The following is a 20,435-nucleotide window of genomic DNA, read 5'->3' on the forward strand; positions in this document are numbered from 1 at the left end:
CAGATGAGTTGCGTAGGAAATTGTATCCTAAAGCAGAGAAATGTATTCTTGTGGGATATTCCCTTGAACAAAAGGGGTACAGGTGCTACAATCCTACTACACGAGAATTACGAGTGAGCAGAGATGTAGTCTTTGATGAGATGAGCAGCTGGTACAATAATGCACATGGCACTATTGGGGCTGATGTAAAAGATGATGTGGTTGTACAAAATGTGAGGCCACAGTCACAGGTTTTGAGTGGACCACAAGAGTCCTCTTCTCGTGGCTCTGTTGAGAAGCCATGGAATGGTAGACTATGTACATAGGTTACTCCACCAGCAGGTACAGGGAATGTATCACGAAAAGGAAAGGAAAAGGTTGATGAACCTCCCCTTATGGTTGATGCATCATCAGGTTTTTCACATGTAAACATGGATTCAGATGGTTCTGAACAAAGTCTTGATGAGGAATTTGGAATTCCGGCTATCAGGACACCTGGTGTAAGGAAAGTACAAGAAGATGCTAGAGGACAAAGGAGTGACCCAGGACCGCGCAGATCTAACAGAGTCAAAAATCCAGTTCAGAAATTGACTTATGATGGGTATCTAGCGCATCACCAAGCCTACATGGCTAAGGTGATACAGGATGTGGAGCCCACATGTTTTGAGGATGCAGTTGGAAATGTGCATTGGGATGATGCAATGAATGAAGAGATGGCTGCATTGGAAGCAAATGACACATGGGAGTTGGTGCCATTGCCAAGTGGCAAGAAAGCTATTGGCTGTAAATGGGTGTATAAAACCAAGCATAAGGCTGATGGTAACATTGAGCATCACAAGGCAAGGCTGGTCGCAAAGGGTTATGCACAGACGTATGGCATAGACTATGAGGAGACCTTTGCTCCAGTGGCAAAGATGACGACTGTGAGAGCTGTCATAGCAGTGGCTACATCTAGAGGATGGATTATGCATCAAATGGATGTAAAGAATGCCTTCTTGAATGGTGAGTTGCAAGAGGAAGTGTATATGGATCAGCCACCTGGTTATGTCGATCCAGGTTACCCAGATTATGTATGCAGGCTTCTCAAAGCTTTGTATGGTTTGAAGCAGGGCTCTAGAGCATGGTATGACAGGATTGCCAAGTATCTTGTCAGTATTGGGTTTAGGAGAGCTCATGCAGATCATTCACTCTATGTACGTGAGAGTGATGTGGGGATTGTGGTCATTACCATATATGTAGATGACCTTATTATTGTGGGTGACAATGCTATGGAGATTGACCATGTGAAGGGTCTTCTCAAACAGGAGTTTGAAATGAAATATTTGGGCGAGTTGCGCTACTTTCTTGGCATTGAGGTGATCAGGACTCTAGAGGGTGTATGGCTGTCACAGAGACAGTATGCTTTGGACATGTTTTCAAAGTATGGTATGGCTGATTGTAAGCCGATTTCTATTCCCTTGCATGTGAATGCAAAGCTGAGTGCAGAGAAGGGTGATGTTGTTGAGGATGTCAACATGTACAGGAAGATGGTGGGTAGTCTAATCTACTTGACTATCACGAGGCCAGACTTGAGCTACACAGTAGGCTTGGAGAGTCAGTTCATGCAGCTTTCAAGGAAGCCACATTTGGATGGAGTACAACGCACACTTAGGTATGTGCAAGGGACTCTTGACTACGCATTGTTCTATGCAGCAGATGCACCATTAGCATTGTATGGGTATTCAGATGCAGATTGGGCAGGTAGCATTGTTGATAGGAGATCTACGAGTGGCTTCATGTTCTCTTTTGGGAGTGCTTCTGTTACTTGGAGCAGCAAAAAGCAGCCTACGGTTGCTTTATCGAGCACAGAGGCCGAGTACAGAGGTGCAGTAGTTGCGGCGTGCGAGGTAGCTTGGCTACGCACATTACTTGAGGACTTGGGAGTGCAGGTGGACCAGCCGATTGTCATTCATTGTGACAACCTCAGCAGCATGCAGTTGGCTAGGAACCCAGTGTTCCATGCTAGGACCAAAACATAGAGGTCCATTACCACTACGTTCGAGAGCGAGTGTTGGCGGGCAACATCGACTTGGTCTACGTCAGCACAGAGGAGCAGATAGAGGATATCTTTACCAAGGCCCTCGGAGCTGAGAAGCTTCGACGTTTCCAGACTATGCTTGGACTCTGCGACATGCAGAGCTCGAGGGGGAGTGTTGAGATGTCGAGCTCTACACCTTGAGCTAGCATCCACTACGGGTCTTGGCCGCTTACGGCATTTACTCACTGGCACGTCAGGTGATCGACACGGAGGATCTCTGCCAGTGATTCTACAGCTGGACTACACTTATAGTGCCAGCCTAGTACGCTTCTAGCAAGTTCACACTTAGTGACCGCATGTACATATGTGCTACTTTTCAGCTTTAGCACTTAGTCATTTTGTACTCTCTTTTCTGTGAAGAAGAAGAAGAATCTTTCCATCTCTGTGTGCTTTGTGCTTGTCTTGTGTATCTCTCTTGCATCCTCATTCTTTAATTAGTATTCAAATGACGAACCGAAGAAGACTAATTTGAATGGCATCTTGGCCAAGTTCTAGCTGAGAGTGACAGCACCTTGGCTCAGGCTGACTCACAAGCAAAACATATTTCATAATCTAATTCACAAGGTTTTGCATTATTTCCTTAATAAAACTTAGGAAATATAGATAGATAGATAGATAGATAGAGAGAGAGAGAGAGAGAGAGAGAGAGAGAGAGAGAGAGAGAGAGAGAGAGAGAGAGAGAGCATGCTAGGGTGAGGAACATTCTGTAATTTACTACCTTGTATATGTTGTGCCCATGCTCATGTGCATCTTTTGCCTAGCGTATAGCTCATCCTATAAGCATGAAACAACCTATCGTGATGACGCTCACATCGAGAGAGGTAACTGAAATCATATCGGGACCATCCTACTGTGTAAGGGACGAGGAGAACTTAAATATGGCACTTTGTCTATGAAGTAAGGCCTAAATATAGGTTCCTTTTAGTGGTGTGTTGCGATGACAACAACAAAAGAAAATTATGGAAAACAATTCATAACTAATATTTTCCTTAAGAGAGTGACTGTGTGAGGACGGAAGTGTACTTTATACCACCTGGGTAGCATGCTTTGCATAGAAAAGTGGAAGCCCATGGCTATCGTGACAGTCATAAACGTAAATGTTACTACAACCAAATCATCTTGTGCATGTTGGACCTCTTTGGTCATAACTCGTGGGTAGAAAACCTCTTGGGTTTTCGGCAAGTGAGAAGTTGATTCGGGTAGCATATTGAAAATTAATCGTGTGAGATTTTCCACTTGCGTAGCCAATATTTGGACCCATACAGCTAGCTTGCCAAATCGGGCCTCAAAAGTTTGGCAGTCCTGTCGAGTGACAAACTCCCTTGCATCCGGCAAGTTCCTTTCATCCTCCAGAATATCAAACACGCTCTAAGGAGGACGTGAAGATACTCGCGGAGAGAAAGATAGACTACCTGGGTATGCATCATCCGTCCCTGTTGCCACACGTGGGTAACCCTACGTGAGAGTATCCCGACACGGCATCCACAGGTGGAGCTGACTCCAAGTATTCAAAGTCAAACATGTGTTGATCATCAGTTTTCGCACTCATGGTGAAAACGTGGTGTGCGAACAAAAGATAAAACCAAACCTTGGAGTAGAGAAATGCGCGTAGCCGTACCGAACGCAGAAACTCGTAGCAGAGGCCGGTGATTAGCCATGCTAATTACACCTGCGGTCGTAAAGAAGGTGAACTTCAAATCGCCAATGAAATTGAAGGTGTTGAAAAAATTGAGCTTCCCAAACAACTTGCTCGCATCGTATGCAGTCCAGCAAGTTGCAAGTCATCGCCGAATGCAAACTTAATGAACGATCTTGCAAACGCTCGTTGGAAATTTTTTATCCAATTTTTTTGGTTTTTAAACGCTGATTCTCAGCGAGCTCATAGCAGTTTGCGACAATTAACTGGATAATTATGTCTTCAATTGAACCGAACACCGAATTCAAAGCCGGATTGTAAATCCCAAGCAACTGTGAAATCAGCAATTAACTTGCAGGCGAGAATGCACTTGAAAGCACCGATCAATTCATAGTGGCCAACAACTGGGTTTGCATCTTATGCAATCGCCAAATCGATTGAACTTTGTTGACTAATTTGCAAGTTTTCAAAACTGCAAAATCTGGTTTCCAGCAGACTCTGAATACTGAGTTATTCCTGATCAACAAGAGTTTGTGCTCGTTTGCCTTCCACCGGATCAAGAGAACTGAGGGGAAGCTTGACGCCCAAAAACAGCGTATGTAGAGGCTCTTGCAATGGCCACTAGGGTTGGCCAAGTGTGAGGGCCAACCTATGGTTTCTATAAAAAACAAAATTGACGAACTCTGTCTGCAGTCGAAATCAGCTAACTGCGTGATTCAAGAAGACGACAGGATCACATAAAGGATGTGGCACCAGTGCAAGCTCATGGATTTGTTGTTTTTCCATAGCAATCCCAACGAGACTAACCTCATTCAGGTTCTGTGCAAGGCAAATTCCCGTTCCCGACTTAGGGTACTTGCACGCGCCAAGCTTCGGCCTTCTTCCTCCCCGACCTTGCTTGGTTGCATGCAACATGGATGAAAGCCAAAAACGTGCTTTACTTTATATTCTTAGCGTAAAGCTCTGATACCAATGTAAGAACTAGGGATGCTAGACCATAGGATCCTCCTCCCAACCCCCCATTATATAGGCGGCGGGCTCCTAGCCCCTTGCCCTAGACGAATCCCTCTTTAAAGTGTCTAGCCCGGCCCCTTGCCGTAGTCCGTGACCACCCTATCCTTAAGTTTGGGCCTTGCCCCTAAGAAACCCTTGTCCTGACAACTCGGAGTTTGGGGTAATTTGAGTTTTTTACCAATGCATAATTAATGAAATTGTGAGTTGCACCGTCATCTACCAATATGTGCACCTTGTGCCCTTGTAGAGATCCGTGCATACGCACTAACTCATGTGGACCGAAGGTCTGTTTCCACTTGGAAGCTGTGATACAGCATTCATGCATCATCTCGGTGTGTGTTACTTTCACCGTAGAGAATGAGAGAAGACGTGAGGACAACAGGTTGCACCGTTGCACGTGTGCACTGCTTTCTCCTTGCCATGAGCATCAGATTCCCCCTAGGGCAATCCTTTTTGCAATGGCCGCTTCCCAAGCATTGAAAACATAACTTCTCTTTTTTAGCCTTATCAAAGTCCTCAGCAGAGAGAGGACCACGGAACCCCTTGGTTTTTTTAGCTGCGTCAGAATTGGCTACTATAAATTTACTTTTATTGTGCCTATATATTGTGTGCGTATATTACCATGTGTATTGACAGACACGTGATTATTATGTGATTTCTTTTCATTTGGATCATCATGAATGTGTGCTTTCACTATGGCCTCCTCAAGTGTTTTAGGGTCCTGGGTCTTGATGTGCTTCTTAAGCTCGGGCGTTAGAATGCAGATAAACCCTCGCACTTGTTGAAAGGTTTCTATGCCATCCAACTTGATGATAACATCCCGATAGTGAAAGGTATATTCAAGTAATGAAGGGTGTTGGTGCATGAAACATGTTTCCTAAGCCGTCCAATTTCGATCTGCCTCACATTAGGAAGATGATGGGGTGTAGGAGGGCCTCTTTATTTTCCATGAGCTTATGGAGGTGATTAACACTTTGACGAATAGGTGTATGACATCTGTGCAAGAATGGTGGGTGTGTAAGAGATGTGTAAGAGTGGTCAAAGGATGCACTTTCCCGCAAAAAAGGAGGTGGACAACTTTATGATTTTTGGCCTTCCATAACTTCCACATATGATCTCTGATTTGAGCGAAGATCATAGATCTGCAATCTACATGTCAAGCTCTTTCCATACATATGCTACATAATATGGTTTTACACGCTAGATTTTAAATTCCATTTTGGGGGAAAACTTTGAATTCAAATAAACTAGCCATTTTGTCTCTTTGAATTCAAAAGGTGTCCTTTGATTACTTTCTTAATACTAAAGGTTTGACTTCCTTAAACTGCCAAATAAAGAGGCCCTCGTAGATACCATTCTCTTCCTAATGTTTGTGGGCCGAAATTCGTTTTGAAACATAGCCTCAAAGACTACCGAACTCTGTGGAATGATATTCTTCTCTTTGAGAGACATCCACCATTTGTAGGCCTTGTCTTCCAGAGTTAAACTTGTTTGCAGACACTATGAGAGATCGTGGTGTTTACCGCGGGCCATTACCGCAAAACAAGAGAGAGGAATTCAAAATGAGGAGAGAGAATCCTTTTGTGCTCAAGTGGCATTTTACCGCAAGTATTACCGCGTGCATTTCCGGAATATTGCCGCGCACATTACCGCTAAAGCTGGACCCCCTCCCCCCTCCCTCTCCCACGGGTTTCCATTTAAATCCAATACAACTCAAAATGTATTTACACACTACAACTCCTACACTCTCCAGAATGCTTGCTCACATCACTTAATCTCTCTTTCACTCTAAAAATTCTATACATAAATCATTGAACTCACAACAAAACCATTACAAATCAAAATTACTATTCATAAGCACATAACGAAACATTTGCAAATTAATCATATACTACACCAAGTGAAAGAATGGAGAGTTTTATTAATTCTCATCTTGTATAAGATCTCTACAAGCACTAGGATCCATATTTAGACCCATAGTATTCAAATCAATAAACAAATTTAGAGATTCTTCCTCCTCTCCATCACCTCCTGTAGAATCATCATCGCTTTCTCCCTCTTCCTCCTCCTCAAGATGACTATTTGCAAGGCTAGGCTGACCTTCTTCAACTTCTACTACATCTTCCTCTGCATCTTGTGGTGATGGTATGATGGGATCAATTACTGGCTCAATGTTCGTCTCTGCAAAGATAGATCTACCCCGCGGCGTGACTGGAAGGACATACCAAAGTCTTCTTTGATATATACATGGCACATAAAAGACCTGTACGTCACACACAAAGAATAAGCTGATATACATAACTTAAATTTTTAATTTAAGTTAATTGCACATAGCCTAAATTACCTGCTCGCAACTACTAGGATACACCAAGTTGTCAGTTTTTCCCCGATGGAATTGGGTGGAATCCACCATAATGAGCCCATTTTCATGTCTTTTGACCTCACCGCAAACCATCGGCACTCAAAGAGGAATTTGTGAAAATATCTGAAATCCACTTTGATTATTCTCTCTATAGTACCACAATATCTGACCTCATCTGTTGTTGTGTCAAAGTCTCCCATCACGCCACAATCATTAGTGGTCCGACGCTCATCTATCTTGCGGGTGTGAAAATGTCGGCCTTCGGACCAAATGGAGTTGAAAATGAGACCCTACAATCACAATGCATAAGAGGTTACATCGCATTTCATTAAGTGATTTGCATACATGCATACATAGCATATACACACTCACCTTGCGCAAGCATCCTCGCGCATACTCTCATTCTTTAGGGCTTATTTGTTCTCCTTGTGCTTTGGCATTGGTCATGGCATTATGGATCCACTCTACTTGAATCAAATCAGGATATTTTGCAAGCTCTTTAGGAAAAGGAGGTGCACGTCTACCTCCATGGGACCTCTTCCATCTCTATCCCTTTCTCTAGCTGCGCGGGCTTCCAAGTACATATTGGCCCATTTGGTCATGATAGTGGCATTGAGTAAAGAGTAGTTGTTGACTATGGCATGAAACTCTCTATCCATGACCAAGAGTGAGCCTTTTCCACTGGGAATGGTTGAGTGCTTCCTAGGATCCTCTTCTTCACTCCACAGACAAGGCAATGATGGATCCACTGTGATGAGATACTGCGAGACATACACAAATGCTTCTTGCACCACCCAACCTTCTGCCATGCTCTCCTGAAAACATTAAAACCGCATATTTTTATTAGTAACTCCATAGCATATAAATGCTATCTATATTGTATTTATTTTGCATACCTCCGGTTGTGACCTCAATCTAGCAAAATCCTTTAAAGTCTTCAAGAATCTCTCCAAGAAGAACATCCATCTAGAGTGAACCACCCCACAAATGGCAATCTCCTCAATAAGGTGAAGCAATAGATGTATTTGGCTAACAAGGATTGTACGTGGGAATGCATCCTCAATAGCACACACTGCCTCTACTGCTAGCTGATGGGCTACTGGTATGGCTTCTACTTCTATCTCCTTGGAGCTCACAAATCTACAGGGCAAACGTTATATAGTAGATGAAAAAAATTTCCAAAGTTCATGCATGCACAACATGATATAGTACTTGAAAAAACCCATTACCTCACAATCTCACCCACTTTGAATATTGCAGCCTTCACCTTAGTGTCCCCATAACCACTAATAGTTATGGGAAGTACAAACTACAAACAATAAAACATCTTAGTGAATGTCAACCTATATATAAGGACACATAGACACCACAAACTGTTCTACTCTTAACTGAAGGATTTTATGCCAATCATGGGATTTCAATCCATACAATTGAGTGGAGCCACCCTTTTTGGTTTTTGTGAAAGCACCTTTGAGTGACCGCATATATCCCGTTGGAGTTCTGATGGATGCAATAACTTGCTTTGTCCACTCTTGGTCTACCTTTGACATTATCCACGGTGATTTTGGGAGAATCATCTTTCCTCGCTCCCCCATGCGGGGCGTGGCTGAAGGGGGGAGACGTCTAATGGCTCTTAAATCTTCCCTAGCACCCAATGAATCCTTCTTGCCAATTATGTGATCCCATATAGCTTGCCCAACATTTTTGAATACATGCATAGGGTCCAATAAGTGCTGAATTTTCAATGAATCCCAATAGGGGAGCGACAAGAAGATCGACTACCTCGACATACCCTTTGGCAACCCATTGGGAGGCGGTGAGGTACCATGATGCTCCTCCCAATGTTTCGCCCAATCAGCCATGTTCCAATGGAACGGCTGCACTCCATTGATAGGGGGAGCATATCTACGATGTGAAGGAGGTAGGAAGCGATGGTTTTTGGGATGGATCACCTTCCCAAGAAGAGGAGGTCTCTCTGTCACAAGGGAAGGGCCACAAGTGGGACATGCACTATGTCCAGATGTTGCCAATCCTGCCAAGAGGTAAACAAACGTTACACATGAGATGATAAACCTAAAGCAAAGAGTACAATTAACATGTGCATACTTACCAGATACCTCTCTAAATCCTGGGTAATCATGCATGGTCCACATGAGGATTCACTTGATGACGGCTTTGCGATCTTGTGGTGGCCGTGAAATGTCAATGACATATATGCCTCTCCATAGTTCTTGAAGCTCATCAATAAGAGGCTGCAGATATACATCCATATTTTTTACCTTGTGCTTTCCTGGAATGAGAAGTGATAGTAAAATGTTTCCCTTTTTTGTTGCCTCCCAAGGCGGAATATTGTAGTTTACAACCACCACCGGCCAAGTGCTCCATGAAGTAGAGCGGTGCCCAAATGGATTCACTCCATCACTAGCTAACCCAATCCTCAAGTGACGAGGCTCATCCCTGAACTCTAGCCATGTGTCCTCTATGTGCTTCCACGCTGGTGAGTCAGCTGACACTCTCATAATACCATCTGTGGAGCGATTTTTTGCATGCCAACTCAAAAGCTCGCTCGTACCCTTCGATCTAAACATGTGTTAGATGCGAGGGATGAGTGGAAAATGCCTCAAAACTTTACGTGGAATTCTGTTGCTCTGCATTCCTTCTTTGAACCTAGGCTCCCCGCACGATGGACATGTGCCACAATCGGCATGCTCATTACGAAAGAGCACACAATCGTTCACGCAAGCATGAATGCGATCATAATCCATCCCTAATGCAGTCACCACTTCGCGGGCTTTTCGTCTATTCTCTGACATGTGATTGCCAGCTGGCAGCATCTTTCCTAGCAACCTATCACAAGAAGAAACTACATTAGAAGTTAATTTATGCACTCCACAAGTATCCTTCACAATCTGTATACATACCTCAAAAGTGCGTCGACACTAGCATTGCTCCATCCAAACATCGCCTGAAGGTTAAGGACTTCGAGAGATGCCCTTAAAATGGAGTAAGAGCATCTATCATATAGTGCGGTGTGTGCCGAATCGAGTAGCTCACTCCTCGTTCTTTCGGAAGCTTCTTCGCATGCACACTCTGGTTCATGCTTCTCCTCTCGTGCAAAGAGATCCTCAACCATTCTATGCAAATGGTCGTCTTCTGCATACACGTAAGGAGATGGGATGTGGTCACTCGGATAAGAGGGAGCAGTAGTACTTGGCTGATTTGATGTGCTTCCTCCCTCTCTAATGGATTCCTGGCGCATGCGCTCTTCCACCCTCCTTTCCTCTCCTCCACCAACCACACGCCAATGAGGGGTGACGTCAATAGCCGCTACAATTCGCAGATCATTTGTTTCCATCCGTGCACGCTTGCGAGGATCTTCCCATAGTCCATAATCTTCTACATGGCTCAAGCATATCCGTCGAAGTCGAGCAATGGCGCATTTGCACCGCACGCATGGGCATGGTAATCGCTCGGCCAACCACCGTGATCTATCCGGTTCAGTGGACGGGCCAAAATCATCCCAAGAAACCTACATTAATAAATTACATACACTAATTAAAATCAAATTACCAAAGAATGTTAATAAAATATCAGAAAAAGTAAAAATTAAACTTTTAGGTAAAAATGTCATTTTCAAAGTACTAGGAATACTTTCATTTTATATATTTTTTATAAAAACATAGTACCAATAGATTTTGAGGATCAATACTAATAATGTCAGAACGTGGCCATCTGTGTATATGGCCTGAATTTGCGCCGCGGTAATAGGTGTGGTAATCAGCGCGGTAATACTCGCGGTAATAGGAGTGGCAAAACAATTTTCAATTTTTTTAATAAATAGGGGCACCCGCGTGCCCCGCGAAGTTCAAAGCCCTAAAATTTGAATTTCATCGTCTTCTCCAAAGAAGCCGAGAGCGCGAACCTCACAACCTTGAGCTCTACCTCCATCTCCACTCTTCTACTCTCCACCATCTCTACTCTTCCACTCTCCTACCCTCTCCCAACAAGCGCTTCAATTCCATGTAAGTGTTGTTGTTATGTTTTTTGATTTTTTCACACGCATACACACACATGCATAGTCACACATGCATACACACATGCATACACTCATACACACGCATGCACACACATGCATACACACACACACACTAATTAGTGCATGTGTTCTTTACACACACTAATTAGTGTGTGCATTATTCTAATGCACACACTAATTAGTGTAATTAAAGTACACCATAACTTAAATTTGTTAATTAGTGGCTACTTGAAAAATCTAAACATTAATGTACACACTAATTAGTGCATGTGTTCTTTACACACAATAATTAGTGTGTGCATTATTCTAATGCACACACTAATTAATGTAAGTAAAGACACACCAAAACCTAAATTTGTTAATTATTAGTTACTTGCAAAATCTAAACTTGTTAGATTTGTCAAATTTGTTAAATTGATTACTTGCATAACCTAATATGTTAAATTTGGGATTGGCCATGCACACACTAATTAGTGTGTGATTAGTGTGCACGTTGGCCAATGTGATTGGTCAATGCACACATGCACTAATTAGTGTGTGATTAGTGTGTGCATTGGTCAATGGGATTAGCCAATTCACACACTAATTAGTATGTGTTAACACATACTAATTTGTGTGTGATTAGTGTGTGCATTGGCCAATGTGATTGGTCAATGCACACACTAATTAGTTTGTGATTAGTGTGTGCATTGGCCAATGTGATTGGTCAATGCACACACTAATTAGTTTGGGATTAGTGTGTGCATTGGTCAATTGGATTGGCCAATACACACACTATTTAGTGTGTGATTATTGTGTGCACAAGCCAATAGGATTGGTCAATACACACACTAATTAGTATGTATTAACACACACTAATTTGTGTGTGATTCGTGTGTGCATTGCCCAATGTGATTGGTCAATGCACACACTAATTAGTTTGGGATTAGTGTGTGCATTGGCCAATGTGATTGGTCAATGCACACACTAATTAGTTTGGGATTAGTGTGTGCATTGGTCAATTGGATTGGCCAATACACACACTAATTAGTATATGTTAGCACATACTAATTTGTGTGTGATTAGTGTGTGCATTGGCCAATGTGATTGGTCAATGCACACACTAATTAGTTTGGGATTAGTGTGTGCATTGACCAATATGATTGGTCAATGCACACACTAATTAGTTTGGGATTAGTGTGTGCATTGGTCAATTGGATTGGCCAATACACACACTAATTGATATGTGTTAACACACACTAATTTGTGTGTGATTAGTGTGTGCATTGGACAATGTGACTGGTCAATGCACACACTAATTAGTTTGGGATTAGTGTGTGCATTGGTCAATTGGATTGGCCAATACACACACTAATTTGTGTGTGATTAGTGTGTGCATTGGCCAATGTGATTGGTCAATGCACACACTAATTAGTTTGTGATTAATGTGTGCATTGACCAATCACATTGGCCAATGCACACACTAATTAGTTTGGGATTAGTGTGTGCATTGGTCAATTGGATTGGCCAATACACACACTATTTAGTGTGTGCATTGGCCAATGTGATTCGTCAATGCACACACTAATTAGTATGTGTTAACACACACTAATTTGTGTGTGCATTGGTCAATGTGATTGTTCAATGCACACACTAATTAGTTTGGGATTAGTGTGTGAATTGGTCAATTGGATTGGCCAATACACACACTATTTAGTGTGTGATTAGTGTGTGCATAAGCCAATTGGATTGGCCAATACACACTAAAACACACACTAATTATGTTAAATTAAACAACAATCAACACAAAAACATAAACATACCTCCAGGATTAAGTCGTAGGTGACGTATTAGGCCCCAATGGCCGTCCAAGTGATCGCGCAATCGGTCACACTAATCATAAACACAATAATCTCTTATTAGTCAATACACACACTAATATCTTATTAGCACTCAAAGCTTTGCAAGACTCTTTTATAGGTTGTAGACACACATTGGATTATTTCCACATTAGGTTCTTTCAACATTGGATACTATAGAGAATCCAATGTTTGAAAAAAATCAATGTGTAAATTTTTAATCTTATATTCGAATTTTATACCCTAGTTTAATCTTTGTCGTAATAAATGCAGACCATGTCTTCTTCTTCCACACCACACTTTTGCAGCATTGAGGATTTCATGGCAGACATGATGTCATATCCCGACGCTCTCTCTGCCTATCATTCACAGCCTTCGCCTCAACAGTCATCATCAGGGTTCCGCTGGTTTCGGGACACTCTTGATGGGTCCGCTGCCGTACCTATGATCGATCCAGATGTGGAGAGGGCATTGCGTCTTCGGGCTGAGTGGTTAGGTTCGCAGCAGACCCTTACGCAACGCTATTCACCGGCGCAGGTAGCAGCTTTTGGATTATCAGAGGTCTCTACTCCGACTGGTGGCACTCCATACCTGTAGAGTTTTCCAGCTACTGCTCCAGGTTCAACTTTTCCTTCACAGGATCCAACGCCCCAGGGTCCGACGCCGTTGGGTGCGACACCACAGGGTCCGACGCCACGGGCGTCCACCTATCCATCACTTATCCCACCTTCTGTCCCAGACTCACGTCGGCGCTCTTCTGGCAGTCAGCGTCAGGGCAGCTCGTGCGCTAGCGCCGGTCGATCTCGACGAGGGAGCGGAGCTCGTTGTTGTTTTGGGGGGGGGGGGTACTACAGATTCTCCTCCACAGTCGCCGCTCCCTGCTCCAGCAGAAGATGAGGACAATGACATGCCTTCACCAGATGCTCGCGGGTTACACTACCAGGTTCATAGAGAAGGTATGGTGGATCTCGGGACAGCGCAGGGCAGGAGATTCCGCACACACGTCAACCAGTTAATCCACTCCACATATATCAATTGTTTTCTCAAATTTGATCAGCAAGATCCCTACAACCTCACATATATAGAGACAATCATGCACATGCGTTTCCCCAACCTGAGGGGCAACAATTCTCAAGGCAATGGTTGCAAGAGCATGTCAAAACATTTATGAAGAACAAAAAATCTAGTGTGAGGAGAGCTGCAAAGAAGACAATGGAGTCTCCAGAGCATAGCTATCGGACAGGAAATGTCCATGATGTGGAGTGGGAGACCGCTATGGGCGAGAAAGAGGACGAAAGGGCAACGGGTGCGAGGATGTATACGCGTCAAGTTGAGGCCAGATCCCATCAGACTCCTACGCATTATGGTTCGGGAGGAAAAACGGCTTGGAAAGACAAATATGTAAGTAAAAATATTAGTTTTATTGTAAAAAATCTAATGTTTTTCAATTAATTAATTGGTTGCTATTTTTTGTCAGTATAACATTACCATGAGTCGCCCGACCAGAGATGTGCAGAGATATAGAGAGAACCATACCGAATATCAAACTTGGTGTTGGTTGTTTGAAAATCAAATGATCTCTCGAGAGGAATTCGAAAATGCGTGCAAAAGTCTGCAACATGTAAGTTTAATCTTATTTAAATAATCAAATTGTTGATTTTATATCAAATATTAAATAACAAAGTGTTAATTGTTTCTTTTTTATGGTTTTGCAGAGTCAAGGAGTTCCACGCGAAATGCCGCCAACTCCCCCAATGACATCCTGTATTTTGTATGCGCGGGCCCCGTTTGCCCTATCCCACATGACCATAATCTATTTGTACACGCGGCTTTTTTTTTGCCCTTTATGTAAATGCAATACTATCATTTTTTGGCTCAATACCTCCCCAATTGTTATTTCACTTATGTAAATGAAATAATCAATATTTTTTGGTTCAATGTATTGTCCAATTGTGATATTTTGTTGTAATTAATAATAATTTTGTAAAATAACTAAAATAAATAAAAAAATAGATGACCTTTTGGATGGTCCTGCAAAGGACAATCCAAACGGTCATCTGTTTTTTTATAATAAATCCTACCGCGATAACACGCACGCAGTAATGTTTGCGGGTATGTTTGTAGCAAAAAACGCGGTAATAGGGGTGGAAATATATCCGCAAACGTTACCGCGGATGTTACCACTAGACCACTACCGCAAAATTTTCCGTAATGTTTTCTGCGTATGGGAATTTTTATATTTCAAGTTTGTTTGTTTTTTTGCGGTAATGTGAGCGATAATACCGCACATATGTTATAGTGAGTGCTCTGGATGCATCCGGAGTACGCCGTAAGGCGTGAATTCCATGCTACTTGCTGAGAAAGAGTGAGAGTGTGTGAAGAATTTGGAGACGGACCTTGTCCATGATCTGAAGGGCCTTGCCCCTGAGTTGCAGTGTGCTCATGCATGTGTGTGTCAACAGGGCCCTTGGCCTGCTGCTACATAAATTCTATCACTAACATAGATAATGTAGTGACATTTTCATTTAAAGATGCAAATTTTTCTTCTATTACTGATATGCGTGTTTAAAGTGCACAAAATTCTTGAATATCGAGCAATTCATAAGCGTCATCACCTCCCGTAGCGTAGCGGGCACCCTTCGTGAGAGCATCCGACCGCGAGCCATCATGGACAGGATCAGGCGTTATACGATGCTCAAAATCAAAAGTCATATTGATATCTCAATCTATGGCAACACCGTGCAGTGTAAAAAACAGAAAGAAGAATACCCTGATTCGAAAAACAATCCCGTAGTCGTAGGTTTCACCGCAATTAATAATTAGTTATGCTAATACGTTGATCGTCAAAGCTTTAAGCAACCTGTAAATCCGTCACTTCCATTACACCGCAGATTTAGCAGTAAAGAACTATCTTCCACTTGGCGCATACTTAATTATTTGAATTGTATTATTGTCATGTGATTAGAGTCTCTCTCTCTCTCTCTCTCTCTCTCTCTCTCTCATAGATGAATCAAGTGTTTCAGCATTCTTACACTCTACCAATATCAATGCAAAATGTTTTCTGTGAGGAATTCCATGTTCCAAAACACTGATAGGGTGGTTGCTCTTTACAACACTAGAACTTTATGTCATCTAGAAGTTTGGTTCTCTCTCTCTCTCTCTCTCTCTCTCTCTCACACACACACACACACACACACAATTTAAGGCTCAACGCTTTTGTGTGAAGTAATTATTATTACTTTACAAGAAAAAAATAATCTTCGTTTCAATCTAGAGGCTTGTTAGCTTAAGCGGCACTTCTTTTGGCAATTATCTTGGCATTTACGCATAGACGATCTTAAATATCCAGGAATCTTGCTAGCGTGGGTCTCCATGTTGTGAAAAGAACTATCTATTACATGGCACTTACGGCCATCAGGTTGAGTGCAGGAGTCGAGAGTAAAAATTAAGTGCTGCTCTCCAGTTGGTTTTTTGTACGTGAAACCTTCTTCCGTCATCTTCCCCCCGGAATTTTTGCATGGCACGAGCCATTCTCACTTCCTTAATAAGCATATCATACAATCAATCAAAGTGAAATTAGAGACATTGGCATAATACAGACTAGAATTAGCGAGAGAGAGAGAGTAGAGAGAGAGAGAGAGAAGCGCTCTCTCTCTCTCTCTCTCTCTCTCTCTCTCTCTCTCTCTCTCTCTCTCCTCTACTCTCTCTCTCTCTCAAGTCTTGCCCACTTGTAAATCATTGAAGGCTGGGATTCGCGAACTCACAGTCGTTTGTTGCGCAGGTCGACGATGAAGGAGGAGTGCAAATGTTATCTTTTTCTTTTACAAATTATCTGCAAGCGTCGTGAGTCCTCGCAGTATACGGCGACAAATTCTGGTACTGAGTCTGAGCGGGTAGTGTTCAATACCGACGTGGCACTTTTGCAAAGACAGCTGTCGGACAGCTGCAGCCTAAGGCTTGGTCCGAGTATCCGTATCGGGCACAACTAGGTTATGAACGATGTAGTCAAGGTGAAGAGCAGAAAGACGTGCGGAGGACATGCAAGACATTTCTCTTTATATTCAAGTTGCATGAACTTTGACCGTAGGGCCTTGCAGGTGGTGTTGGGATCCTCGTGAGAGGGAGCTTTTTCGCGTGCGCCGGCGGTCCCTCCTTGCCCCTAGCGCCCCCACATGGGCTGTCCCTCATGCGGCCCGGCGGTCCACGTTCCCATTTCTAACCTAACTCCCGCTAACCTAACTTCCCTCCGTGGACGGCACTTGAGGGGGACCGAGGCCCCGTTTGGTGAATTGCCCCTCTCCGCGGCCCACGCTCCCCGCGGGCCAAAAATGACGACTCGTGGACCCGTCGCTCCCGTAGACAAAACACGACTCCGGGAGCCCCCGAAAGACTTTATGCAAGTGAGAGCCCCGCTTGGGCCGTGGCCGGGTCCCCGGGGGTCCCGTGGTCCAAAACGGCCCGGACGCACCCGCGGGCCGTTTCGGCATTTTGATCAGTTTTTGGAACCGCGGCTCCTTGACGGGACCGACGGTGATTACTTGAGAGGGATTTCTACCTCAAGGCCATGGGGCTTGGATGGTATGCCTGAGCGCCCCGAATTAAAGGACTTATATGGGAGTAGTACTCCACTCTTGGTGAACCGTGCGCATCCTGCCGGGTAGCTAAGAGGGGGCCGGTTGTTCAACCGGAGCCGGGGTGGCAGTCCTCACGTCCATAAACCATCTACCCTTTCTAGGTTGGAGTTAGGTCAACCCAGTCTTCAGAGGCGCCGGAGGGGCCTCCGTCCCTTTTGTAATGAACTTTTTGAATCAATACAAAGCGCCCGTCACGGGCTTGTTTCTACAATCTTGTCTCGCGCGTCCCTTTGAAATACTTGCTCAACTTGTTGTGAAGACGGCTAACTTGTGTTCAGGTGAAGGATCGGCGAACGCGCGCGGCCCCTAAGTCCCATTTTACGGGCCGCTCTCCAGGGTCCCGTAACAGGTGGTGGGATTGTTATTTATAGAGTCGAACTCGAAACACATATACTTTTTTTTCTTTTGCTTCTATGTAACATCTATAGAATATAGCACAACATATGCAAATTGACATTTAACATCGCCGGATGTGAGAAGGATGGATACAGCCTTGTGCATGTGAGAGAGAGAGAGAGAGAGAGATATGTCTTTTCATTTCTTAACACTTAATATGTTTTGCAAGACTTTTTATTTTTCTGAGATTGGGGAGACCTAATTACTACTAATACACCACATGTTAACACTAGGTTGGTAACCTAACAGGACATCAAAGTGTCCTTTCAGGGTTTTGAAAAAAACCTCCAAAACCATAGTAGATCCACTCATTTTGTAAAATCCTTTCATGAGGTTATAGTTCAAGGCCTACTACACATGGAAAAAATAAGAAACTTGTAAAATTTCTCATCTTCTGGTCACACCAAGCCTCCAAAGTTGATGGACCAGTACATTTTCATCAAAACAGTCATTTCTTACGTTTTTTTGCATAAAAATAAGATTAGGGATTTTTGTAGGAGATAAATTCCCTAGTTAACTTCAATGGGTTGGTGATCAGAACATATGATTGCTTCTCACTCACTATTTTTTGTTTTGCCAAAAGAATTAGGTACAAAAAAGTTGAATTTTTACCATTCTGCAAACCTATCATCAAAGTTTCTATAGCCACGCTCAATACAAATAATATATGCATGTTTTCTTAGTTCCCTATTGTCCTTTAGGTTCATAAGGAGCCATGGAGCATGTCAAAAGAATAATACATCTCTTACCAAGGGGAATCTTGGGGACAAAGATGAAGTGCTAAATACAGCAAACATGAAAAAACTGGGTTCAACATTATGAGTTGTAGAATCCCATAGAAACTATTCAATATCTAGCCAAATTTGATCCTTATGACTAGATATGGTTACTACCTACAAAATTCATGTAGTTGTCACAAGAAACTAACAATATTAAAAAAGCTATACTTGATATACTAGAATGTTTCGTTTTCTTCTATAATTGAAAAAATCAACCATCGTTGTCTACTATGCAAAATAGGGTATCAGGTGCCCCAAAACTCAAGGAATATTAGCTTTAAGTTACAATATGCGACATAGAGAATCAAAACTGCATTTGGATATCATGAAAGCCACCAAAAAAATCATAGAAGAGCTAAAATTGGCTAAAAACAGGATTTGACAATTTTTGTAATTTGGTCATAACTTACAACTTTAAAATTTATTTCTCCCTAGAAGCATCGGGACATGTTGAGGACTAGTAAAGATAGTTCTCTAGAATTATAGACCTCACAAACATGAATTCTAGAGTGGTATAGTTGCAAAAAGTTGAAAAAAGCCAAAAACAGGACCCGTTTTTTCACACAGTTTAGGTTGTGAAATGTTGTGCAAGGACAAGGTTAAAGATGGAATTGATATTCCAAAAAAATGTCAAGTTTTTTTCAGCTCATGAGACAACTTTCTAGACAGATAGCACCTCCAAATCCATTTTGAAACTCTTGACATAATTCAAGGAAAATGGTCACTTCACAGGACATAAAAGTGTCCCAGGACATAAAAGTGTCCCATTACCAACCTAGTGTTAAATATGTTATTATGTATTGCCTACCTGCGATATGCAAAGAGTTGTATGTGTAATTAACATATATAGATGTTGATCGACATTGAGTGTATAGTTCTCAACGCATCATGCAGGTATAGCAAACTGAAGGAAGCAAGGCACAAAATTCTAAAAGAAGCAAATTGTTACAGCATCAATGGAATGCAAATTGAAATGAAGTGCTTTACCGATGACCTGAAATGTTGTACAGATGTTTTTGGACTGTCCAAGCTACACGTCGATCTTTGATTCAAGCTACAGAAAAGGAATGTGAACAGTTAAACATTTCATCTTGCAATGAAGCGTCATAAATTGAAGATGCTAAGTATATAGTGCATGTCATGCAGAAGTACCATACAAAAGTATGGTGGAGAGTTCGCACTGTGGTCTCTCCAAAAATTATAAGAAACGGAAGCCGTGCCCTGCCCTGTAGCGTTTATGTGTGGCACCAAGCAAACGCATAGTCATGGGGAGTTGGATGGAGATAACGAACCTTGCAATGTAGTCCAACTGGACTTACGCTTGTGCAATCAAAACGGCCTATGTTTTGAGCATATGTTCTCCCCGTCAGACACAAGATACACATTAGGATAAATATGGGGCATGTAGCATATTGATTAAGCTTGAAGAGAAATAGATCTAATTTTATTGCATGCTGAACATTTGAGCCTGATAAGAACATCGTCAAAAAGAAACTCGTTAAAAAAACAACACTAATGGAAAACCGCTATCATTGAAGAGCGCTCCCACTGTTTCACTTTATTTTGTCAACCCATCAATCTGTCGGGCTAGCATACTCGCCAATCGTTACGAATTTGGCGAATACTTGTCATGATCTGGGCCATTGCCCAAGACGGAATCCCACGGCCAAGAGCCTGTAGATTA

This window comes from Adiantum capillus-veneris, chromosome 4 (assembly GCF_014529385.1).
Source record: "Adiantum capillus-veneris isolate H3 chromosome 4, ASM1452938v2, whole genome shotgun sequence".
In the NCBI taxonomy this organism is placed as follows: domain Eukaryota; kingdom Viridiplantae; phylum Streptophyta; class Polypodiopsida; order Polypodiales; family Pteridaceae; genus Adiantum; species Adiantum capillus-veneris.